Source organism: Stenella coeruleoalba (assembly GCF_951394435.1).
Source record: "Stenella coeruleoalba genome assembly, chromosome: 15".
NCBI classification, from domain to species: domain Eukaryota; kingdom Metazoa; phylum Chordata; class Mammalia; order Artiodactyla; family Delphinidae; genus Stenella; species Stenella coeruleoalba.
In genome coordinates this window covers 38720200-38746399 of record NC_137161.1, presented here as the reverse complement: position 1 = coordinate 38746399, position 26200 = coordinate 38720200, and the positions used below count along the sequence as shown (strand labels likewise).

The 26200-nt window shown below is 39.7% G+C and overlaps 1 protein-coding gene and 1 long non-coding RNA gene across 5 annotated transcripts in view; one reads left to right on the top strand and one right to left on the bottom strand.

Annotated features, from left to right (window-relative positions):
- Positions 1–21274, bottom strand: part of BTBD3 (BTB domain containing 3) — a 38947-nt gene extending 17673 nt beyond the window's left edge. Inside the window, exons 1-2 of one of the 4 annotated variants that reach the window (XM_079899093.1) lie at positions 21123–21259; positions 1307–1347 (exon numbers count right to left, since the gene is read on the bottom strand). The gene's annotated coding sequence lies outside the window, so the exon portion shown is untranslated. Of the gene's footprint in view, positions 1–1306; positions 1348–21122 lie in introns of all 4 variants that reach the window. The other 3 variants (XM_079899094.1, XM_079899095.1, XM_079899092.1) reach the window with 3 other exon arrangements.
- Positions 21275–21443: 169 nt separating this feature from the next.
- The window catches only part of LOC307198179, a 180149-nt gene continuing 175392 nt past the window's right edge, over positions 21444–26200 (top strand). Inside the window, exons 1-2 of the long non-coding RNA XR_013831576.1 lie at positions 21444–21599; positions 23265–23498. This is a non-coding gene — a long non-coding RNA (uncharacterized lncRNA). The remainder of the gene's footprint in view (positions 21600–23264; positions 23499–26200) is intronic.

The window sequence follows — 26200 nt, the reverse complement described above, 5'->3', positions numbered from 1 at the left end:
TTGTTGTGAAGGACACAATATAAAGGCACACTGTACTGTAAACGCTGGCATAACCTTAACTATATCAACACCAAGTAACATTCAGAGACGACCACCATTTGCTGCAGGAAATAATTATTTGGCACCAATAAAGTACCCCTTGTTGCTTCTATCTCTCATGCTGTTCTAACCAGAATAAAAGTTGAGGGGTTTCTATACAGAGTTTCATTGCATGTGTCAGAACTGAGAAAATGAGGTACTTTAAACAAAAATTCAATTCTAATAATATATTTAGCAAGTTTTCTTTTTGTTTGTTTTTTTAATTAAGAGCTACTATAGGTCAGTACAACTGCCCGGAGGTATAGTATAAAATTTAGTTGCTCATAAAATAATGCTCAAGTAAGTTTCATTTAGAAAGTCAAGACTATTCGTGAAAATATGTTCTCAAATTTGGGTTTCCCCAATCTCTGCATCACACGACAATAGGTAGACAGTATTTACATGTGTACCTAAGTAAAATGAGTAGATTAAAAGCATTCGAGTCAAAAATATATCTTCAAAAAGTGGCCACTCAACTATTAGTGCTCCAAATTTTTTAAGTAACACTCAGAGAAGCAACGGTTTTACCACAGTCAAGAACTGCCTAGACTCATACAAGATCCATGGTATTGATGATGACTGGAACCAAACCAATGAAGAGTTGACAGTCTCTGAAAAGGGTGATCAAAATTAAAGGAGTCAGGTCTCTGCATAAGCATTTTACTAGCCAGCTGTAGGGATGCCATGATCCACTGAGAGTTCAGTACAGGAGACCTGGTTGATGTCAGTATTTGTTTAATGTAATACTCTCTCATAAAATTTAAAATATGGCATAAAAAGGAAATGAAAAGGGGTATTTATTAAGTGGCATGTGGCCAAGTTTTTAAAATTAATTAATCCATTTATTTTTGGCTGCGTCAGGTCTTCATTGCTGCACGCGGGCTTTCTCTAGTTGTGGCGAGCGGGGGCTACTCTTCGTTGCAGTGCATGGGCTTCTCATTTTCGTGGCTTCTCTTGTTGTGGAGCACGGGCTCTAGGAGTGCGGCTTTCAGTAGTTGTGGCTCGCGCTCTAGAGCGCAGGCTCAGTAGTTGTGGCACACGGGCTTAGTTGCTCCGAGACATGTGGGATCTTCCCAGGCCAGGGCTCGTACTCGTGTCTCCTGCATTGGCAGGCAGATTCTTAACGACTGTACCACCAGACGAGTCCCAGCATGTGGCCAAGTCTTAACCAACTACTCTGTGCTGCTCTTCCTAAAGAGGTTACCATGTGAAAGGAGGATGGTCTCACCTGTTGCTTCAGCATGCTAGGAGTGCAGACCAAGCATCTATCTAGGAAAAAAAAGAAGAAATTCTGTCTCATCTTTCTCAGCGAGAGGAAGCCACACAGTTTGCAGTGCATTCTGGATCTCCATGACCTGACTCCAAGCCCTGTGACTTGTACTCCTCATTCACTCACTTTGCAAACAAGACTATTCCTGAACTGAAATGAGCCCACTGCCTCCCGCCATCCTCCCTGCCCTCTCTTCCTTACAGCCCACCTGTCAGAAGCCTACCCATCCTTCACAATGCAGTCCACAGACACCTCTACAAGGAAGGTTTCCCAGCCTCTCCACGCTGCACTTTCCCACATTTCATCCTGCCTTAGGCAGTCTGACTAGGTGAGTTCTCCAAGGGCCTCACCTCCATGCCTCCCAACAAGAGATAAAAGCACCACACTCACACCTGGCTTACAATCATTCTGTAACAGGAACGATCAAGTCCAGCACTTATAAGTCCATCTAGAACCTTAGATTGCATTGTGGAGTGCAACTGGTCCTGGGCTAACATGGTCTGAAACCAAGGGCTGTCAAGTTTCCAGCTGTCCGAGATGCAGGTTTACACGAGGTACAGTGGTAAAGAACTGAGACATCTGTGAACTGTGTCCTGAGGCTTCCCGAACATGTCTAAGCACAAATGTGGTTTTATAACATTGCATCCATCTAGCATCTAGTCCAACTGAAAATACTAAAGCATGACTTAAAGCAAGTCCCCATAGGTGCTCAGAGCAAGGCTTCGCTTCATTAGAGTCTAAAATTTGATAGATATTCGCATAGTCAGAGAGAAGTATGGGCTAATGAGGAGCAAGACTCAGTTACCCAGGACAAAGCTGCCTTTATCAACTGGTCTCAATTCATGGCCTGGCGTATTTATTTATAGCACCAGTAGAGAATTTTAGTGATTTAATGAACTAGAAAGGATAATAAATCTCAGCAATTCACTTGAAAGGAGGAAAGCAGTCATATGAATAATCTTAAAAAATGGATAATTAAGAAGACTTTTATATGTGGCTTTGAAACGTGTTTCGTCTGTACTTAACGCTGAATGCAAGAATTTCTACTACATTAGACACACCCAATCTTCAAACAAAGTAATAAAACAGGCCTGTGTGTTCAGGACTGAGTATATGAATAGTCTAGAAACTCACCCCTACCCTGCAAACAAACCACACTGCTAGAGATGGGCAACGTCACATTTCAGATTACTGCAGGGCACAAGCACAAGCAGAAAAATGCACTTCTTAACACGTGTCTGTCTCGGTGAAACACTTTACTAAGAAAAACTGGAGTGTTAAGTAATCACGTTTTATTTTTCTTCCCCCAAAATAAAGAATTTTCAACTTCGGTCTATATATCATCTTACATTACTGGAGTAAGCATAAATGGAAATGGTCATATCAATAGTGGAGGAGCTGAATACCCTAGCCATGGCTGCAAAGTCTCTTGCTGGGTTGGTGTGTTTATGAAAGGAAACTTACCAGCAGCAATGATTTTTAAAATCATTAGTAGGGTTGATAATGTAAACAAATTGTTAAAATGTAGTGGCTTGAATTGTGTGTTGGCAAAAAATATAGCTTGAATTTCTAAATAACGTATTCAACTGGTTATAAAAGCACATTTTTTGGAAGGTGGGATGAAGTAAACACACTGTTTTGCGCCTGTTGGTTAAAGTGTGTGTCTTACTGTGTTAAGTATTTTAAGCAATTCTGAACTGCACTGGTTCAGAAGGTACTTGAAGTAGATGCAGTGGCTGAGGCCCTCTGAAACCTCTCTGTGACATCTGGCAGTGGCGATACATCACCAAAAGCCATCACAGGAGGAGCCATCTGCTCCCAACAGAAAAGGGAGGCTTAAACAGATAAGGACTGGTGCACAGTCAGGCTCTGTGACTCTTGCCTTTTCACAACTGAAGCTGCTGGTTCCTATGCCTGGACAGTCACTCCAGTGGACCCTAAGCAGCCAAAGTGAACAGCACTGAAGGACCTGTCAAGTGGCCTTGCCTTCCCTATGCCTCCCCAACCACACCTGGGGTCGGGGGTGGGGGGCTGGGGGATTTAGGAACAGTGATGAAACAGCTTGTGTGAATAGATCAGCTACTGTGCATTCCTTTGCCATAATCCATATATTATTTCATTGGGGAATCTCTATGAGATGCAGTAGTAAAAACTGTTGATTTTATTAAAATCTCAGCCCTTGAGTATACATTTTCTTAATATTCTATGTGATGAAATGGGAAGTATGCTTAAAGCATTTCTGGTGAAACTGAAATAGAATGGTTGCCTTGAGAAAAAAAATACTTGTGCAAATGTCTGTGTGAGAGCTGAACCAGCCATTTTTTTCATGGAACACCACTGCACTTGAGAAAATATGCAAAGTATGCTTATTCACACTTAGGTATTTAGCAGACATTTTCTCAAAAATGAATGAAATGAGCCTGTCACTTCAAGGAAAAGTGACTATTTATTGCCAATGAAAAAGCAAAAGTTAGAATTTTAGAAATCTTGATTATTGCCACCATGAGCTTGACAGCTTCCCAAGCTATCAAGACTTCTTAAAGACTGTTTCTGATTAACACAGGTGACATCAGGTAAATGTAATTTTTTATATTGTATAATAATACATGTCAACATTTTAAAGATCTGCATAACTCAGTGAACCAATGTTTTCTAATAACAATGCTATTACATTACAGAATCATGCATGTTGGTAAAAGGTCCATTCAAAGTACAAGACAGATCAATGGATTTTAGTATAAAAAGAATACAAAAAGTTCACTGATGGTTTTAGATTCCACATAGCAATCAACCTTTAAGAAATTACCATTCAAGTTTTGCTGAAGTTATCATAGAATATCCACCATTATCTGAAAAGACTATTAAAATACTCCTTCCTTTTCCAGCTATATGTGTGAGGCCAGATTTTCTTCATAAGCTTCAATCAAAACATTTATTTTTTAAACAAGTAAGTGAATATTAAATTTTTTTCTGTTTTCACTTCTATTCCAGTAAATATTAATAGAGATAACCCCTATAAACAAAAGCTCTTTGGGTTTCTTAAAATATTCAAGAGTATAAGAGTCCTGAGGTCAAAAAGTATAGGAACCACTGATGCCTCACCTGGCATCATAAGGAGTTTGGATTTTATTGTAAGTATGATTGTGGTAAGCTACTAAACATTTTCAAAGAAGATCCTTTAAAAAAAAAAACAAAACTGTAAGCGATCAGGGCCAGGTTTTTACACATACCTGCTTTTTGGTTCTACTCTACTAGAAAATAATAATTCGCAGAGCATAATTCTCAACCATTTTTTTGCACATTAGGTAGACAGAATGGAGGACATGAGAAAATGACAATCTCTGACACAAAAAAATTAACAGCAGTTGGGGCTTCCCTGGTGGCACAAGTGGTTACGAATCCACTGGCTAATGCAGGGCCATGCAGGTTCGAGCCCTGGTCCAGGAAGATCCCATGTGCCGTGGAGCAACTAAGCCTGTGTGCCACAACTACTGAGCCTGCGCTCTAGAGCCTGTGCGCCACAACTACTGAGCCCATGTGCCACAACTACTGAAGCCCGTATGCCTAGAGCCCATGCTCTGCAACAGGAGAAGCCACTGCAATGAGAAGCCCGTGCACTGCAATGAAGAGTAGCCCCCGCTCGCTGCAACCAGAGAAAGCCCGCGCACAGCAACAAAGACCCGACACAACCAAAAATAAACAAATTAATTAATTAATTTTAAAAAATACTTAAAAAAAATTAACAGCAGTCAAGGAGCTAATATTGTATTTGTTCTATTACATTGTTTGGCACCTTACCTTTACCCCAACCTCAGAAAATTCAAATACAAGGTACAAGATATATCAATTGACACCTTCTTTGAAGATCTTAAGAGAAAAATTTAAATGAACTTTGAGTAGACAACTGTCTCTAGCTTCATATAAACTAGCAAGAAAGAAGCAAGTTTCTCTCTCTGATAGTTTGCTCTCTGCTATAGGAAAATGAGAAGTAGCAACTGCTGCAAGGTAAGCACAGCTGCCAACATTTAAGAGAATTTGTTATTCACTTTTTTCCTTCATTTAGAGACACACATTAGACAGAAACTGCCTCTCCCTCCAACACACCATTTTAATATCTTCCTATATACTATTTCTATATAGTACAGTATTTGATATTATGTAATATCAAAATATTCTTCTATAATAAGTAATTGAAAACAGTGTGTTGGAAATAAAGTTTAGGTTAGGACTTTGAAGAAGTCCAGACAAAGGAAATACAGCAGTGACTTTTCATTTAAAAATTGCTTAAAATATATATATATATATATATATATACATATATATATATATATATATTTATTTTTGGCTGTGTTGGGTCCCTGTTGTTGCCTGCGGGCTTTCTCTAGTTGCGGCGAGTGGGGCCTCCTCTTCGTTGCAGTGTGCAGGCTTCTCATTTTGGTAGATTCTCTTGTTGCAGAGCATGGGCTCTAGGCACACGGGCTTCAGTAGTTGGGGCACGTGGGCTTAGCACTTGTGGCTTGCAGGTTCTAGAGCACAGGCTCAGCAGTTGCGGCACAAGGGCTTAGCTGCTCCGCGGCATGTGGGATCTTCCCGGACCAGGGCTCAAATCTGTGTCCCCTGCATTGGCAGGTGGATTCTTAACCACTGCACCACCAGGGAAGCCCTAAAAATTGCCTTTTCTTAAAAGGCTGGTGTTCAAACACTTCCTCAGCTTCATTCTTGAAACGATTTTAGAGGTTGTGCATGTTAGTAGGATTGTGATCCTCCTAGTTACCTTACATTCAGTAATTATATATTATTATAGAAAGACTGTAAAATCAAAATACTGGTTGATCTGACCTCAAGCATCTGATTTTCATATAACCCAACCCAAACACCATTAGGTATTGACATCCCTAACAAACACCCACCTGGTTAAGCACAACACTGGCTGGTGACGATTTTGAGAATGTGTTGGGAGCTGTATACTAGCCCAGAGTTCAGGATTGATTTTGGCATTTTGAGGAGTCTTTCATGGCAGTGACAGGAGAAAGGAGATAATAAAGTAACCCAGAATGTCAGGTAAGCATGGGCTGATCCCGTAAGTCCCAAAGAAATACTTGTTGAACAGTGTTAAATTAACTAGAAAATCTATTAATTCCTGTAAAGATATTCTACAGCATTTACTGAAATATGTGCTGAAATCCTTCGGGGGAGGGGTGGGGAGTCTGCAGAGAGACTGGTAGGGAGTGGGAGTGACTGCCCTTCCTGTTCCAGCAGCCGGGCCAGCTTCTAGCTCCTACTCACCTCATCTCCTGAGGCTGCAGGAGGGATGAGGGAAGAAACCAGGAACAGGGAGGGAGCACTCTGGGATGCACCCCTGCCTGGGTGGGTGTCTTACACGGGGGTGGGGGGAAGGGCTATGCAAAAGAGGAAGCAACAGCTAGAACAGCGGGTTTGGCATCTGAACCTGCATCTGGAGCGGGAGGTGCTTCTGGGCCCCTTCTCATATTTTTAATGTGGACAGTAAGATTATTTTAAGAAGAGAGGCCTGCTGAACTCTAGTTAAGAATTTTATCATTTTCTAGACTTCCTAGGAATGTAAGTGATTCCCCAGTAAGCCCCCCAAAACACATCTAAATGCAGTTTGACTATTACACTTGACTTGCCACTACACGTCCCATGAACAAAGGTATGAAAATAGGTGGCGGTCTAGATGTGAGCCCTGTCTTTCCAGAGACCTACAGTGTAATGCCTGAAGGCCAAACTCAGTCCCTCACTACAGAGTACGTGTGTTTGCTGGTGCTGCTTCCGAAAAACTGGACAATACAAGAAAAGGTGGCAATTAAAAAAAAAAAAACTTCACAATGAAAACAAATACTTACACAGGTCCTCAGCCCAGCTGTAGAACTATAAAAAACAAGGTGTGTTTTCCAACTGGGCTATCCATTAACAACCTAAACTAAGGGATATTGTGCAATTCAGCAGCAGAGAGGCAGGTCAATGCTTTCCATTCAGTCTTGGCCAACAGTACTGACTGTTTCCAGTTCAAAATAAAATAAACTGTAGCAGTGGTAAGTCTTAAAGAATGAATTGTCACACTAACAAAGCAGAAATACAGAAAGGGCAGAAAGCAGAAACAAGAAGAACTACAATCCCGCAGCCTATGGAACACAAACCACATTCACAGAAAGATAGACAAGATGAAAAGGCAGAGGGCTATGTACCAGATGAAGGAACAAGATAAAACCCCAGAAAAACAACTAAATGAAGTAGAGATAGGCAACCTTCCAGAAAAAGAATTCAGAATAATGACAGTGAAGATGATCCAGGACCTCGGAAAAAGAATGGAGGCAAAGACTGAGAAGATGCAAGAAATGTTTAACAAAGACCTAGAAGAATTAAAGAACAAACAAACAGAGATGCACAATACAATAACTGAAATGAAAACTACACTAGAAGGAATCAATAGCAGAATAACTGAGGCAGAAGAACGGATAAGTGACCTGGAAGACAGAATGGTCGAATTCACTGCTGTGGAACAGAATAAAGAAAAAAGAATGGAAAGAAATGAAGACAGCCTAAGAGACCTCTGGGCCAACATGAAACACAACAACATTCACATTATAGGGGTCCCAGAAGGAGAAGAGAGAGAGCAAGGACCAGGGAAAATATTTGAAGAGATTATAGTCAAAAACTTCCCTAACATGGGAAAGGAAATAGCCACCCAAGTCCAGGAAGCGCAGAGTCCCATACAGGATAAACCCAAGGGGAAACATGCCGAAGCACATAGTAATCAAAATGGCAAAAATTAAAGACAAAGAAAAATTATTGAAAGCAAGGGAAAAATGACAAATAACATACAAGGGAACTCCCATAAGGTTAACAGCTGATTTCTCAGCAGAAACTCTACAAGCCAGAAGGGAGTGGCATGACATCTTTAAAGTGATGAAAGGGAAGAACCTACAAACAAGATTACTCTACCGGGCAAGGATCTCATTGAGATTCGATGGAGAAATCAAGTTTTACAGACAAGCAAAAGCTAAGAGAATTCAGCACCACCAAACCAGCTGTACAACAAATGCTAAAGGAACTTCTCTAAGTGGGAAACACAAGAGAAGGAAAGGACCTACAAAAACAAACCCAAAACAATTAAGAAAATGGTAAAGGAACATACACATCGATAATTACCTTAAACATGAATGGATTAAACACTCCAACCGAAAGACACCGGCTTGCTGAATGGATACAAAAACAAGACTCATATATATGCTGTCTACAAGAGACCCACTTCAGACCTAGGAATACATACAGACTGAAAGTTAGGGGATATAAAAAGATATTCCATGCAAATGGAAATCAAAAGAAAACTGGAGTAGCAATACTCATATCAGACAAAATTGACTTTAAAATAAAAAATGTTACAAGAGACAAGGAAGGACACTACATAATGATCAAGGGATCAACCCAAGAAGAAGATATAACAATTATAAATATATACACACCCAACATAAGAGCACCTCAATACATAAGGCAACTGCTAACAGCTAGAAAAGAGGAAATCAACAGTAACACAATAATAGTGGGGGACTTTAACACCTCACTTACACCAATGGACAGATCATCCAAACAGAAAATTAATAAGGAAACACCAGCTTTATATGACACAACAGACCAGATAGATTTAATTGATATTTATAGAACATTCCATCCAAAAAGAGCAGATTACACTTCCTTCTCAAGTGCGCACAGAACATTCTCCAGTATAGATCACGTCATGGTTCACAAATCAAGCCTCAGTAAATTTAAGAAAATTGAAATCATATCAACCATCTTTTCTGACCACAACACTATGAGATTAGAAATGAATTACAGGGAAAAAAATGTAAAAAAAACCACATGGAGGCTAAACAACATGTTACTAAAAAACCAAGAGATCACTGAAGAAATCAAAGAGGAAATCAAAAAATACCTAGAGACAAATGACAATGAGAACACGACGACCCAAAACCTATGGGATTCAGCAAAAGCAGTTCTAAGAGGGAAGTTTATAGCAATACAATCCTACCTCAAGAATCAACAAACATCTCAAACAATCTAACCTTATACCTAAAGGAACTAGAGGAAGAAGAACAAACAAAACCTAAAGTTAGCAGAAGAAAAGAAACAATAAAGATCAGAGCAGAAATAGAAACAAAGAAACCAATGGCAAAGATCAATAAAACTAAAAGCTGGTTCTATGAGAAGATAAACAAAATTGATAAACCATTATTAGCCAGACCCATCAAGAAAAGGAAGGAGAGGACTCAAATCAATAAAATTAGAAATGAAAAAGGAGAAGTTACAACAGACACTGCAGAAATACAAAGCATCCTAAGAAGCCTACTACAAGTAACTTTATGCCAATAAAATGGACAACCTGGAAGAAATGGACAAATTCTTACAAAGGTATAACCTTACAAGACTGAAGCAGGAAGAAATAAAAAACATGAACAGACCAATCACAAGTAATGAAATTGAAACTGTGATTAAAAATCTTTCAACATACAGAAGTCCAGGACCAGATGGCTTCACAGGTGAAGTCTATCAATTAGAGAAGAACTAACACCAATCCTTCTCAAACTCTTTCAAAAAGTTGCAGAGGAAGGAACACTCCCAAACTCATTCTATGAGGCCACCATCACCCTGATAACAAAACCAGACAAAGATACCACAAAAAAAGAAAATTACAGACCAATATCACTCATGAATACACATGCAAAAATCCTCAACAAAATACTAGCAAACAGAATCCAAAAACACATCAAAAGGATTATACAGCATGATCAAGTGGGATTTATCCCAGGGATGCAAGGATTCTTCAATATACACAAATCAATCAATATGATACACCATATTAACAAACTGAAGAAAAACCACATGATCATCTCAATAGGTGCAGAAATAGCTTTTGACAAAATTCAACACGCATTTATGCTAAAAATGCTCCAGAAAGTGGGCAAAGAGGGACCCTACCTCAACATAATAAAGGCCATATATGACAAACCCACAGCAAACATCATTCTCAATGGTGAAAAACTGAAAGCATTTTCTCTAAGATCAAGAACAAGACAAGGATGTCCACTCGCACTACTATTATTCAATGTAGTTTTGGAAGTCCTAGCCATGGCAATCAGAGAAGAAAAAGAAAGAAAAGGAATACAAATTGGAAAAGAAGAAGTAAAACTGTCACTGTTTGCAAGTGACCTAATACTATATACATAGAGAATCCTAAAGATGCCACCAGAAAACTACTAGAGCTAATCAATGAATTTGGTAAAGTTGCAGGATACAAAATTAATGCACAGAAATCTCTTGCATTCCTATACACTAATGATGAAAAATATGAAAGAGAAATTAAGGAAACAATCCCATTCAAAACTGCAACAAAAAGAATAAAATACCTAGGAATAAACCTACCTAGGGAGACAAAAGATCTGTATGCAGAAACCTATAAGACACTGATGAAAGAAATTAAAGATGATACAAACAGATGGAGAGATATACCATGTTCTTGGATTGGAAGAATCAATATTGTGAAAATGACTATACTACCCAAAGCAATCTACAGATTCAATGCAATTCCTATCAAATTACCAATGGCATTTTTCACAGAACTAGAACAAAAAATCTTAAAATTTGAATGGAGACAAAAAGGACCCCGAAAAGCCAATGTGGTATTGAGGGAAAAAAACGGAGCTGGAGCAATCAGACTCCCTGACTTCAGACTATACTACAAAGCTACAGTAATCAAGACAATATGGTACTGGCACAAAAACAGAAATACAGATCGATAGAACAGGATAGAAAGCCCAGAGATAAACCCACACACCTATGGTCAACTAATCTATGACAAAGGAGGCAAGGATATACAATGGAGAAAAGACAGTCTCTTCAATAAGTGGTGCTGGGAAAACTGGATAGCTACATGTAAAAGAATGAAATTAGAACATTCCCTAACACCATACACAAAAATAAATTCAAAATGGATTCGAGACCTAAATATAAGACTGGGCACTATAAAACTCTTAGAGGAAAACATAGGAAGAACACTCTGACATAAATCACAGCAAGATCTTTTTTGATCCACCTCCTAGAGTAATGGAAATAAAAACAAAAATAAACAAATGGGACCCAATGAAACTTAAAAGCTCTTGCACAGCAAAGGAAATTACAAACAAGACGAAAAGACAACCCTCAGAACGGGAGAAAATATTTGCAAACGAATCAACGGACAAAGGATTAATCTCCAAAATATATAAACAGCTCATGCAGCTTAATGTTACAAAAACAAACAACCCAATCCAAAAATGGGCAGAAAACCTAAATATACATTTCTCCAAAGAAGACAATACAGATGGCCAAGAAGCACATGAAAAGCTGCTCAATATCACTAACTGTTAGAGAAATGCAAATTAAAACTACAATGAGGTATCACCTCACACCAGTTAGAATGGGCATTAGAAAATATACAAACAACAAACCCTGGAGAAGGTGTGGAGAAAAGGGAACTCTTTGCACTGTTGGTGGTAATGTAAAGTGACACAGCCACTATGGAGAACAGTATGGAGGGTCCTTAAAAAACTAAAAATGGAATTAGCATATGACCCAGCAATCCCACTCCTGGGCACATACCCAGAGAAAACCATAATTCAAAAAGACACATGCACCCCAATGTTCACTATAGCACTATTTACAATAGCCAGGACAGGGAAGCAACCTAAATGCCCATCGACAGACGAATGGATAACGAAGATGTGGTACATATATACAATGGAATATTACTCAGCCTTAAAAAGGAATGAAATTGGGTCATTTGTAGAGACGTAGATGGATCTACAGACTATCATACAAAGTAAGTCAGAAAGAGAAAAACAAATATCGTATATTAACACATGTATGTGGAACCTAGAAAAATGGTATAAATGAACTGGTGCAAGGCAGAAATTGAGACACAGATGTAGAGAACAAACGTATGGGCACCAAAGGGGGAAAGTGGCGGGGGAGTAGGGTGCTGGTGTGATGAACTGGGAGACTGGGATTGACATATATACACTAATATGTATAAAATGGATAACTAATGGGAACCTGCTGTATAAAAAAGTAAAACAAAACAAAAACAAAGCATAAATACAATGATCCCATCTTCAAAGACAAGGCAAATTCATCAGGTGATACATTCAGAATGTGGTGCTTGTGAAATTTTGTTTGTAATACGTATGGTAACTGAGGCTAAAATGTTTACACTCTCTGAACATGGGGACCTCCCCTACTCATATACTATTAGAGAAAAATAAAGTAGATTTTTAAAAAACTAAGTAATTAGATAGTTTTTGAGGAAAAAAATTAGAAATTGAAGAAAATGTTCACATTTTTGTGTTCAGGTTACTGGCATTGGGTTTACACATTTCTAGAGATACATACATCGTGGTTTTGGTTTATTGTCTATTCTTTGGCTGCCTTCACAATCTCTAAAATAATCATCTTTTTCTGGCACATGACTCACCTTATTTGCACAGTAATTGCCACAGTAAAAAGCCTACAAATATTTCTTGCTCGATCAAAAGAGGAGAGGGAGCCTGATGTTTCTGAGGTATTCTCAGATTTAAAGGACACAAAAGGAGACTCTAGAAACTCTGTAAGCAAGATGGTTGCTGCAGGGATGGTCACAACACATCTTGTCCGGGGAACTGAAGCTAAAGGCCTGAGAGCTTTTGACTTTGTGGATTTAATATCATGTTCAACTATGTGCTTCTCTGTGCCTCTGAAGGATTTCAAAATCACCTTATAAAAGAATTTATTTCAGCTAGAACCTCAGAGGATAAAAGGACTTAAAGGAGACTGAGAGATGGGGAGATGTCCTGAACAGCAAGAAAGCACAAAAGGAGAAAACAAGTGGTTGCATTCCACTTTAACAGATGGGTTAAAGAATAAACAAAGGAAGAGCACATCACTGATATTTACCAGAGAGCTCCGGCTCCCTGTATTTTGAAATGTTCCCAAGGTGAACCCACTGCCCACCGTTGCTTAAAAAACTGAAATCCAAAGAGAGCAGGTTCTAGAATTCAATTCACATCATTCAGATGTGAATCGAGTCAGTTGGCTAAGGCTTTCTGACAGTTAAGTGACCTGTTCCTACACACTGGCACAGTTTAGCACTTTACAGACAGTATCCTATTTAATCCTCATAACCACTCTCTGTATTATTATACCATTATAAATTATACATGTTCTTCAACTTCCCCGTTGCTGATGGGATGCTAAATCACCAATGCTAGATCCACAGATGCCAAAGGACTACACTGCTTTATGAAAAATTCATTGGAAAAAAAATGGAGAACGCAGACTATGTTCATTTATTCAAAAAACATTTACTGACCATCTTCTATGTACCACACACTTGGGACACATTAATGAACAGACATAAAATACCTGGCCACATGGAACTTACTGTCTAGCAGGGACGGGAAAAGAGAATTCACCAAAAATAAACAATAAATAAATAAGTCATACGGTAATTTAGAAGTTAGTAGATGCTATGGAGAAAGGAAAATGTAAAGCATTCCAAGAGGGATACCAGACACAGTTTGCAACTGTAAACAGCATAGACATCACTGACGAGGTGGTTGGTAGCTTAGTGAAGACCTGAAGGCAGTCAGAGAGCTGGCCATGAATGCATCTGGGGAGAAAATACTACAGGCAGAGGGAAAACCCAGCACAAAGACCTAAAAGTGGGAATGTGCCTGGAGGGTTCCAGGATCAGCAAGGAGGTAAGGATGGCTGGAATGGAGAGCATTCCATTGCAGGGAGAGGAGTGGGGAGGAGGTCAGAGGTCTTGGTAACCAGAAAGTGTCAGGCTTTGTGAATCATTATGAGTGACATGGAGAGCCAGAGAAGGGTTTTAAGCATATGCAACCTATGGTTGTTATGTCAATAACATATTAAAGGAAGGCAGGGAAGAAGAAAGGAGAGGCCACTGCATACCATCCAGGCAACAGGTGCTGGAGACTTGGAGGAAGGTGCTTGCAGTAGACGTGAGAAAAGGGGTTGAACTCCTGGATTTATTTGGAAGACAGGATTCTGGATACATCTGGAAGATAGAGCAGCAGGATCTGCTAACAGCCTGGATGTAAAGTGGGAGAGAAAGAGAAGAGTCAGGATGATTCCAAGGTTTCGGCTTGAATAACCCCAAAAATGGAGCTACCCTGACACCAAAATAGGGCAGGCTACAGGGAGAGCAGGTTTACAGAGGAAGATCAGAAATTCTGTTTTAGTCCTTAAAATTGAAGTATATTTTACGTATTCAAGTGAAGAAGTCAAAAAAGTAGTTGGATATATGCATCAGGAGTTTAAGAGACCTACTTCAACTGGAAATACACATTGGGAGTCTAAAGGAGCTACATGGTACTTTATCAAAATCTTACAATTGTTTGTGACAAGAGTCCCACAAGAACTGAGCCCTGAAGTATTCCAAATTAACAGGCTGGTGTGAAAACAAACAAACAAAAAACCACACACGTTTTTAAAAAAAATGACTGAAAAGCCAGTGGTACAGAAGGAAAAGCAGGAGACTGTGGTGTCCTCAAAATCAAATGAAGAAAAATCAAATCAAAAGAGAGAATGACCAATTATATCAAGTGCTGCCAAGAGTAAAGAGGAGAATTGATTGTCAGATTCTGCAATTTACAATATTTTCTTCTGAAAAAGCCCTGGTGACTCTATCCCACACAGCTCCCACCACAGAAGACATGAATATCCACTGAATGTGATGTTATCTTTTAATTTTGTCACAAACTGAATTCATTTTTCTAAAGAATTATTCAGAAGGAAGGATTTACTCCAGTTTAATATTTGGGACTCAAGTCAGTAGACCTGTTAAGAAATACCAGTGATAAACTGTAGCTGCTAACAGTAATCTGCTAGTTCCTATTAACAGATTACTGCTAATTGAATTCCATTCAATTCCTATCCCTTAAAAAATAATAATCAAAATACCTCTAGGTAAATTGGAAATAAAAGGATAATTTCCTCTGTCCTGATGAGGAATTATGATAAAACAAAAGCCAATATTGTACTACTGTTTTTTCTATTAAAGAACAAAAGTTTGCACATTACTGCCATTACTATTTGATAATGTTCCAGATGTATTTTATAATGTTCCAGAATGCTAACACTAGTGCAGCCTGCCATAAAACCAAAATAAAAGGTATAATTATTAGAAAGAAGTAGACACAAGTGTCATTACGTAACTAGGAAACCCAAGAGAATAAACTGCAAAGCTCTTAGAGTAAGAACCAGCTATAAAATAAACTTACAAAAATCAACAACCTGTCAGCAACAGGCAATTTGAAGAACCCATCACAACAGCAACAAAAACATAAATACCTAAGAAGAACCCTAACAATAAATATTAGGACTTATATAAAGAGTAAACAAACAAACAAAACACCTCTGCTAAGAGACAGAAGGTCTGTATAACTTTTCACATCCCTTCAGAGAAACACTGACTACTTTATATGTACATGACAGTCCTTGCCAACGAACCAAAATAACTGGATATTTCTCAGTTCTAAGGATTCATCTGCAGACCATTCCAGGTTAAGATGGCACGTTTAACAAAACATTCAAGCACATCCTCTCTCTAAACTCCACAAAAATGGCAGTAAAGAGTTCTTTCCAGGTCTTCCCTGGTGGCGCAGTGGTTGAGAGTCCGCCTGCCGATGCAGGGCACATGGGTTCGTGCCCCGGTCCGGGAAGACCCCACATGCCGCGGAGCGGCTGTGCCCGTGAGCCATGGCCGCTGAGCCTGCGCGTACGGAGCCTGTGCTCCGCAACGGGAGAGGCCACAACAGTGAGAGGCCCGCGTACCGCAAAAAATAATAATAATAATAAAAAAGAGTTCTTTCCAGAAGACAAAGATGCAAGGACTTGAAGAACTGTAGTGGAAATTACAACAAAATCATGAAAGTGGAAAGCAGATGGACAAGTAGCAACTCAGCAGCCCTAAGAGTGAAATGCTCCACCACCAGTGAGAAAAGCTGAGAAGCACTCCAGTTTGCTTCAAAACTGGAGAAAGGGTAGCGGGCTAAAATAAGGTTAGCAGCCTTACTTCCCGGATGCCCTTCCCACCTCCTGGCTGTGGAGCTCTGGCCCACAGTCCCTGCCTGAGCCCAGCAAGACCGGAGACTGATTCTTGGGAGAGTAGATAAAACAGGTAAGTATTTGGACTGTGAGAGCACCAGAACCTTCCCCAAAGTGAAGAGGATGCTAAGACTCCAGCCAGATGTCTCCCCAGCACTGGCAGCTGGACCCTTTCCTCAGCGCAGGGTGCTGCCTGATGACCACCCTCTGACCAACCCAACAGGAAAAGACCTCGTATGTGGTCCCAGTGAAAAAGAAACCAGTAACAGTCAAAAGACTGACACTGAGGAGCCAAAGGGGATGGGTGGAGGGCAATGAGAGATAGGGGACCACTTATTTTACAGTAAGTATTTTAGTATTCTTAGATTTAAATTATGTGCATGTATTAGTATAAAGATAGTAATACAATTTTTATTTGAAAGGACAGATGACTATAATTATGATTTTTAAAAGAACAGTGTGACTTCCTCTAGCAGATACTTCTATATATTCTAAATGTACATTTAAAAAGGTTTAACATTGATTAAGATAAGAGGTCAATGATAGATAAGTAAGACCTAAAACAGAATCAGACCCAAAAGCTAGTCAAGATCTTAAAATATAATAAAGGGAAGACCACAACCCATTGAGGAAAGGATGGACTGTTTAACACATGGTGCTAGTAGACTAGATGGGCTGGCTCAGGAGGGGAAGGCGCTGTAAAACAATTCACATCCATGTGCTAATATAGAACTAAATGTACAAGTCTAATAGATTTCCAAAAGTTTCGTTTCATTTACCTCACGTCTGTTTATATTTTCAAACGTAAATATTTACAAGGAAAAGTCGTAATGGACAAGATGGAGAGAGCTGACTACATAAAAGTAAAAATATCCTGTTGTTTGGAAAATACCATAAAGTAAATTAAAAGACAAATAACGAGCTGTGGAGGAAAAAAAAATTACAAATATGATAAAGGCACAATGCTTTTTACATTAAGAGCATATTTATATTATATGCTCTTCATATTACGAGCATATGTTATATAATATATATAGAATATTTAATTATACATATATTATCTCTTTATATTAAAAGATACTTTAACTCATTTTTAAAAATCATCATTTAACAATAAAATGGACAAAGTACCTGGACAACTCTCAGAAGGCAAAATGAACAAATAAAAAGCAAATTATTAATTTCACTAGTTACCAAAAAAATATGAATTAAAGTAAGACCACATTTTTATAGAAGATTAGGAAAGATTAAACACTGGAGTGCTGATACTATGGAAAGACCGTTCAGTGTGTAAGGGCATCGATGTGCTCTGGCATAAGCAATTTGGCAACAGGCCTCAAGAGTCATAAAAGAGTTCACCTCTGCCCCAGGAATTCTGCTATAAATCTAGCCTGAGCAAGTCAAAGACAGTAAGACTTTCAGACAAGGGCATTTACCCCAGCTCTGCCTGTGTGTCTGCTACTACTTTCTGAGACTACATCCTTTGCCAGACTCTGTTGAAGACCTTCCTCTATCTGGTTCTTGCCATCGCTCCAAAACTCTATGTTGCCGGCACAATTATTACCCCCATTCTATGGATAAAGGAAGCACAATCAAATAATTAGGTAATTAAGGTCACTTAGATCAGAAGTGGCCAAGCTAGGATTTGCAACCAGAATTTAATATCATACCTCCAAACACTGAAAATGGAAATATGTCAAAAAAGAGAAAACTAGCTAAATAAACTTTGGCATACCTATCATTAAAAATCTTATTTTCAAAGAAGATTTAAGGGCATAGGAAATGTCTGTGATATATTAAGCAAAAAGGCAGCATTTAAAAATACAAATGAAATTAAAGTGCCAATTTTGCTTAAAAGTATATATACGCAGACAAATAAAACGGGACAAATGGAAGCATATCATCCCATGAACAGGTGATTATTTCTGGATGTACCTGTGATTTTTATTTTTTTAACTTTTTTTGGTAATTCCCAAAATGTCTACAACAAGGACAATGGCTTTTCATTTTAAAATGTTTAAAAACCATAGAAAGAATAGAAATTCTCAACTGTAGATGCTTAGAAGGCCTCAAGTTTTAAACATGGAATGAAAAGTTTAGGTGAGCAGTTACTGCCTTAGCTGCACAGCATTACTGCTGAACTACAAGGTCCATCAAACGAGAGAGGATTTTCCACTATTATTTTCTTCTCAGAGTGAAATGGGGAAAATTAGCCTTACAGAATCTGCTTGATAACCAGAAAGTTAACTAGCACATAACACAAGAGTAAAGAAAACCTCTGCAATCCCCAATAGATGCTGGGAGTCACTATACTACCATAAGCATTTTGAACTGACTGATCGAATTCTGATTATTATTTACACAGTAAAGTTGGAAAGGTTTCATAAAAACAAAAAGCCTAAAGACACGTAAATATGTCTGTACTATTTTGTGTGGAACAGTTTTAAGAGTTCCTTGCAAGGTAAACTGGAATTAGTTGGTTGCGGAATATCTGTTTTGAACGTAAAAGAATGAACATTTTAAAAAAATTATCTTCGTTTGGATGTGTGTGTGTTGGGGAAGGGAAGGAGTGGGTGAATCTGTAGACAAACTGTGCCTTTCCTTTGTTATTTTAAAGTATAACGTTACAAGTGGTTTAACTTTTTGCAAAGAATCATGGCAAAGCACTTTCTAGGAACAAAACAATTTACAAACTGACAATGACATTTTTGGGCCACAAATTAGCAAAGGTTTTTGCATGGATATAGGATTATATTTCACTTTTAAAATTTCTTAAATATGTCTTCGGAGTTTAGAAAAATGATGCATATACTTCGTAGATTTGTGTGCCCCAAAGAAAAAATAAAAATAAAAAAAGTTGCTTCCACCTCTTTTGGAACTTTGTTACACAAGTTCTTAGTGCAAAGACTGGTAAAGGTAGAACAGCAGAGCTGCTAGCATTATCACTCCATACAACAGCATTAATAAATAATTCTGAAATTACTTAGTGAGAAAAAGTGGAATTGCGTGAACTCACCCTTACCTGAGCTGAGGCCAAGAACTGAAAAGGGTCATTCAAAATCTTTAGAAAAGTTAGAGTCCTATTCAGAAAACCAAAGGTAGACCCGTCCACTTCCCCTGGAAGACCCGTTGCTGTGGTAACCTGCAGTCACCCCTCAGAGTCGGTACATGCTGGGGGAGGGGATCCTCCCAGAGGCTGGAGGATGGTTAAGAGGGGAAACGGGGGAGGGAGGAGGAAAGAGGGTTAAAAGAAGATGAAACCCCTTGGGTGCGGCAGGGGTCAGGAAGGTGGGCTTACTACTAGGAAATTCAACACGCCCAAAAGAAATTCAAAACACCAGTTAGAACAATGTCTGGACGCTGGAGTCGTATTATACAGTTCAGCTAAAGTTTGAACCATTAGAGGCGCTTCCCTCCCTCCCTCCCCGGCGGGAACAAACCACTCTTTGTGAGTTCCTGTCTATGGAAAACGAAGCCAGAGTTTCGTCTCATCAGTTACAAACTGAATGCTACTTTGCAAAACTAAAATCTTGACTTTCTTAAATTAAACCTATGCTTCCCAAACTCTGCTGCACTATTGGAATCACCGAGGGAACTTTATAAACTACACACCGTGTTTTAATTGGTCTGGGGTGCAATTTTGAGCAGAGTTTTAAAAGTCTCCAATGATCCTTTTGTGCAGCCAGTTTTAGGAACTACAGTACTCTAAGAAAGGAAAAAAGAAAGCACAGTTATCTCCCTTTGTCTTTTTACGGCTAATAATAGAAATTAGCTGGCTTTCTCCAAGCACACACAGGACAATAGGTTTCTTGATAAATAGGAGTCCCCGGTATGCCCTAACAATACTTTCTTTGAGATTAAAAAAAACAAAAACTGGCAACATAAGCCCTTTCTTCCCAAGAGAGCAAATATCCTTCTTACCGAAACACCAAACTTACACATCTATTTTAAGAGCGAATTGGCAGTGAATACAGCTCAGAACTTGGAGGACGAGCTCCAGGACCAGAAAGAAACTGAACCCGCAGAAGCCCACCAGCATTCGCGGGGGTCCTGCGGCCACAGGGGCTGGGCGAAGGCCGGGGTGTCGGTCGGGCCCCGCAGGCTGCGCCCCAGTAAAGTTGTTCCAGGGAACTTTGCTCCCGTTTCCAACCCGCGCCTCCCCGGGAGAGGGGCGCGGCCCCGCCACCTGCTCGACGCCTAGGCTGCTCGGCCGCGCCCCCTCCTTGGACCTCGGCCACCTTCGGGGGTCGCGCACTCAAAGAGCGCCCGTACTGCCGGCAGGAGCCTCGGGGGGTTCGCCTCGCCCCTCCCCGGCGTCCTCAGCTGCAGCTAGCCCTGCCCTCGGGCCCGGACGCCAGGACCTCCGCGCGGGGCCAGCACCGTCCCGCCTGGAGCTCTTCCGGAACCCCACCCGCGCGGCCAGCGCCTCTCGAGCCGGGACGGGGGATCCGGGCGCCCCCACAACCCCTGTCCCGACGCCGGCCGGCAGCCCCGTCTCTGCCCAGCCAAGCTCTGCCCCTCCGGCCCGCGGCCGGGAGCGCGCCCCTGGCCCGGCGGTCCGACGCTGCGCACGCGCGGAGGCGCCCGTCCGCTCGCTCACGGTCCCCTCACTCACCGCTCGCTGTCCTTGTCGCCTCAGGCAGCGCCCGCCGTCTGCTCTGCTTACTGCTCGCTGCCCCGGCTCGGTGCCCGCTCCTCAGGCCCCGGCCCGGGCACTCCGGGAACCAGCGCCCGGCGGGCTCGGCGGGCACCCGCACGCAGGGCACGCTCCGCGGGGCCGCGCACGCGCGCACCCGAGCGACGGGAGGGGCGGGGCCGAGCGAGCTGCGCGCCCGGAGGCGCCCCTGGATACCGGGCATGCGTAGTGCCTTTCCCTTCCTAGGGTCTGGTGGCGTAGCGGGCTGTGACCCTGGACCTGTGAAACGTAGGGAAGTGGAAGAGGGCCAAAAGTCACCCTTCGCTGAGAAGCAAGTTCGCTCTTGTCCCACAAGTTGCAGTCTTCTTCTCTGTATCATTCGTCAATTAAGGTGTTAAATATTTATTGAGCACCTACTTTGGCAGAGACTTTGTGCAGAACACAGGGCATCCTCAGGTAATGGTGAATCGATTGCGTTTGGCTTTGGGATTCCTTTTCGGGCACTGAATCCAGCCCTCTCTTTGAACAGATGAGAAAAGTGCATAAATAGAGATCTTCCAGTACCTGAAACTGCAAACCTTAACTACACTCTTAAGCAGTTTGGGGAAGGAGAGTTGCCTCTGGCTGGGGTGATGAGAAAACTTTGAGAAGCCTGGAAGGGTAAGAGATGGAGTTAGAAGATAAGCTCACCTGGGAGAAAGGTCAACGCAAAGGCAGAAACTGCAAAAAAAAAAAAGTCAAGTAATATACGAGCTCATGAACCTTCTTGGGGACAAGTTTAATCTGAATGTGTTTTTCATAGTGAAGGGCAAAAACGGTGGCAGGAAGGGTACTTGAAGCTCGTCTGGAAAAGATTTTTGATGCTTCACTTCAAATTTTCAGCTTTTTTTAGTGGATAACTGATAAATACTAAAGGTGTGAGGGAGAAGAGTCTGGTGTTTCTGGCGGTCTGATTAGATGCAGAATTTTGGAATATAAGGTGAAGACTAGCAGTGAAATTCTGTAGAAGTAGAAGGGTCCTGAATTCAAGTGTTGGCATCAGAAATAGAATACATGGAAACGTTTTCAGAGATTGTGAGATTGTGAAGGACAGGATTCCCTAGTTTTTGTCACTGCCTGTTTGGGTGTAAAGAATTGTTTCTCATGACAGACACCTACTTCATTAGATTAGATCATCATCCTTGGTAGATATTTATTAGTGGATAAATTAGACCTTTAAAATGTACAGCTACAATCACTAAATGCTTCTTTTAACATGAGTTTGGTCCTGGGAGAATACATTTCTACTTAATTAAAAAAACATTAATTTGAGAGACAGTATATGTAGTGAAAAATATATGGACTTTGGAAAACAAAAACCCCTTTTATAAAGTCCAGATGCTCTGAAACAAACTGTCTGATGTCATGCAAATTACTCAATATCTGTGAGCCTTACTGTGTTCGTCTGTAATGTCAGGGAGGAAGAAATTTTCCTCTTCCCTTTTAGGTTCTTCTGGCTGGTGTAAGAATTCAATTGAGACAGATTAACAGAAGAAAATCAAACAACAGTTTAATAACATATGTGCATGGCAGAGAGCCAGGAAAACGGAGTAACTCACCAAAATGACTGACACCCTTATCTTAAATAGTATCTTCAGTTTAAAGGCAAAAGAAGATGTTGTGGGTCGTGGTTTGGGACTTGAAAGGGGGAGAAGGCAATTCATATAAATGTTTGGTAAATAACTGTTTGCTGGGTCAGGCAGAGACAATGGGACACAGAGTGGACTTTGATCTCTAAGCCCTATTCTGCTACCATCCCTAGCCCATATTTTTTGCAGGTATCTCTGGTGATAGCTCTATTCCTGGAATAGGCCCTATATCTAAAATTTTTAGGCAATTGGGGGGGAAGGTCGGAATTTCTTCCTAAGTCTTTTGGGCCTTGATTGTTTTCAGTTCTAAAAAAAATCTGCATACCAAAGAGACATTTTGGGGTGGCAAGTTTTGTTCCCCTACAGTAGCATGGAATCATAATATTTACCTTGTATGATGGTTAATTTTATGTGTCAGTTTGGCCAGACCACAGTACTCAGATATTTGGTCAAACATAGTCTAGATGTTTATGCGAAGGTATTTTTTTTTCAGGTGAGATTAACATTTAAGTCAGTGGACTTTGGAGCGAAGCAGATTGCTTTCCATAATGTGCGTGGGCCTTATACAATCAGTTGAAGGCCCAAATAGAAAAAGACTGACCTCCCCTGAAAAAAAAAAGGAATTCTGCCAACATACTGCCTCTGGACTTGAACTGCAACTCTTCCCTGGGCCTCCAGCCTGCTGGTTCACCCTGCAGATTATGGATTTGCCAGCCTCCACAATCATGTGAGTGAATTCCTTAAAATAAGTCTTTCTCTCTCTCTCTCTCTCTCTCTCTCTCTCTCTAGTTGAAGAACCCTGACTAATATACCTTGCAAGGTTATGAAGATTACATGAGTCAATTATCATCTGAATCTGAAAAATGGGGATTATAATCTTTAACTTATAAGGTTATGACAAATAAAATAAAAATGGGTAAAGCACCCAGCACATGCTAGGGTCTGAATAAACGGCAACTGCTATTACTTGTAAATGAATACCAGAGGCAGAAACCAAAAGAGGAGAGAGTGTGGATATTGGCACTGTGAGATTTTCTCAGTTCACTGGGTAATACTATTAAATTTTAAAAATTGATATAGGAGGTAACACAATTTTGGTCTCCCTAGCTATGATATACCAAAAAGGTGATACGTATGAATATTTTAATTATTTTCAAATAAATGCCTAATGAGCCTAAAGATAGACTCTAGTTGTACTCTTAAAACACCAGACATGCAAAGCAGTGACATGATTTCACGTCTGAACATTTTATTTCAATTTAAGTGCCAATTAACTACTTGCTGCTAGGATGGAGCAACCTAAGGAGAGTTTACACTGGAAATAATTTTTAGTCTCAGAGTAGATGCATGATGTAGCATTCAATCAGTGTGTTTATTGAATCCCTTTTGGGGCAATCCTGTAGCTATTGGGAGCATGCAAAAATGGATAAGATATTCCATTTAATCTACAGATATTGCCATTTGTTATGTACTAGGCAACCTCCTTGCCCTCGGGGAATTGATCAAAGAGCCTATGAGTCCATAGCTATAATGTAAGGCAGAATGTGGCAAGCGCCTTAGGAGGGGCATAAATGATTGAGCCAGTTGTACTTTGCACAGTTTGGTTTGGCACACGCCAATAGGGTAGAGCAGCATCTTTTAAAAAAAGTTTGAACAAAGCTGGTAAGTGTTAAATAAAATAACATTCTCATTCCCCTGACTCACTTGCTTCAGTTCAGGGTTTACAGGGTATAATAAGAGAGGGCGAGGCAGGAGGGGCCTTTTCAAGCCATTCAGAGGTAAAAACTCCTCTTTTCCTCGTTTCCTCTTTCTTTTTCCGTCATGGCTGTTGTTTTGTTTAAAGGAGAATTTAACTTCAGAGTTAAAAAAAAAATACTTAGGTAAATTCCCCTGACCTCATGAAGATTTATGAGGAGAATACCTAAAAATCTAACATGACAATAACAAACAGTGGGGATTGGAGTTCATAAAAGGACAAGGAATAATTGAGTTGGAAACCATGAGCCAGGTGGACAGAGATGGCCATCATGTTTGTTCTGTAGCCAGGGCTGTCATGCTGTGACCCCCGTTTTCCTTTTGGCTGAGAATGAAATATTCCACTGTGGATGAGAGTAAGCCAACTGCAGGACTGACAAAAGCAAGTGATTTAGGGGAAATACACAGCATTTTAGTAATTTTTAAATAATCAGGATGTTATTTTATTATAAGAATTTGTGAATATATTCATTTCAGGAGCTTTGCCACAGTGAGTGGGAAATAAATTAATCTGGGATTGAAGGAAACTCTATACTAGAAAAGGAAGAGTTTTAATAAAATTGAAAGGAATAGCCTCCAGCCATGGATGTTAATTATCATCTGATGAATAATAATGATGATAATAGGAGATGTGAAATAAGTTAAAATAAATCCTGGGCCAAATTTTTTTTTAAAATTACCAACTCTGGAATGGTGCCTTGCAGAATTAACCAATGTGCTCACATTAAATGGTTTAAAATTAGAACTAATACATAGCTCTGCACTACAGATATACACAGCATCCTCTCTCCATGATTTTTTTTTTCTCCATGATTTTTTAAAATTAATACTATTCAAAAGAATTCAACCTGTTGAGTATCACAAGTAGAATGTTGCCTACTCAGTAAAGAGATTGGCAATATAAATATTTCTTATTATAAGAATATTTGATCATGAAAAATAAAAATATAAAATAAAATGGCTAGCAGGCACAATATCTATTATTTTTTCCAGTTCTACCTCCCTTTAATATTTTATGCCGCTGACAAAATGTCATTGACACACAACTTTTCAATAAGATGACTTTTGCACATTTTAATTATACCTGTAGTTTTAAATCCTAAGTAAATGTTCCATCAATATGACATTTAAAATATTAAATTGAGTATAATCATAAAAATTAAATGCATGTAAATTATTTTGCATAAGCAACGACAAAAACTGTGCGACAAACCCAGTACTGGGTTATAGAGGGTTGTTTCTTTAAAAATGAACCTCCTACACTACAGAAAATTATATCCAGTTTTCCAGAATGTAAACACATACTACATTAAGCAAGGTTTTGTAAAGTCACATGAATATTAAAATTATTTATATCCCTTATATTCTAGTTTAATGGGACAGTCTAGGTCAGTTCTAAGAAAGAAATGTTAGCCACAAATTTGAGCTAGATATGAAATTTAAAATTTTCTAGCAATATTTTAAAAAGTAAAACCAGGTGAAATTAACTTCAATAATGCATTAATCCAGATATTCAAAATATTATCATTTCATCATGTAATAAATATAAAAAATTATTAATGAAATATTTTACATTTGCTTTCATACTACATCTTCAAAATCTGGTTTGTATTTTCCTCTTACAGCTCATCCTAATTCAGACTGCAATTTCAAATAATTAGTAGCCACATGTGA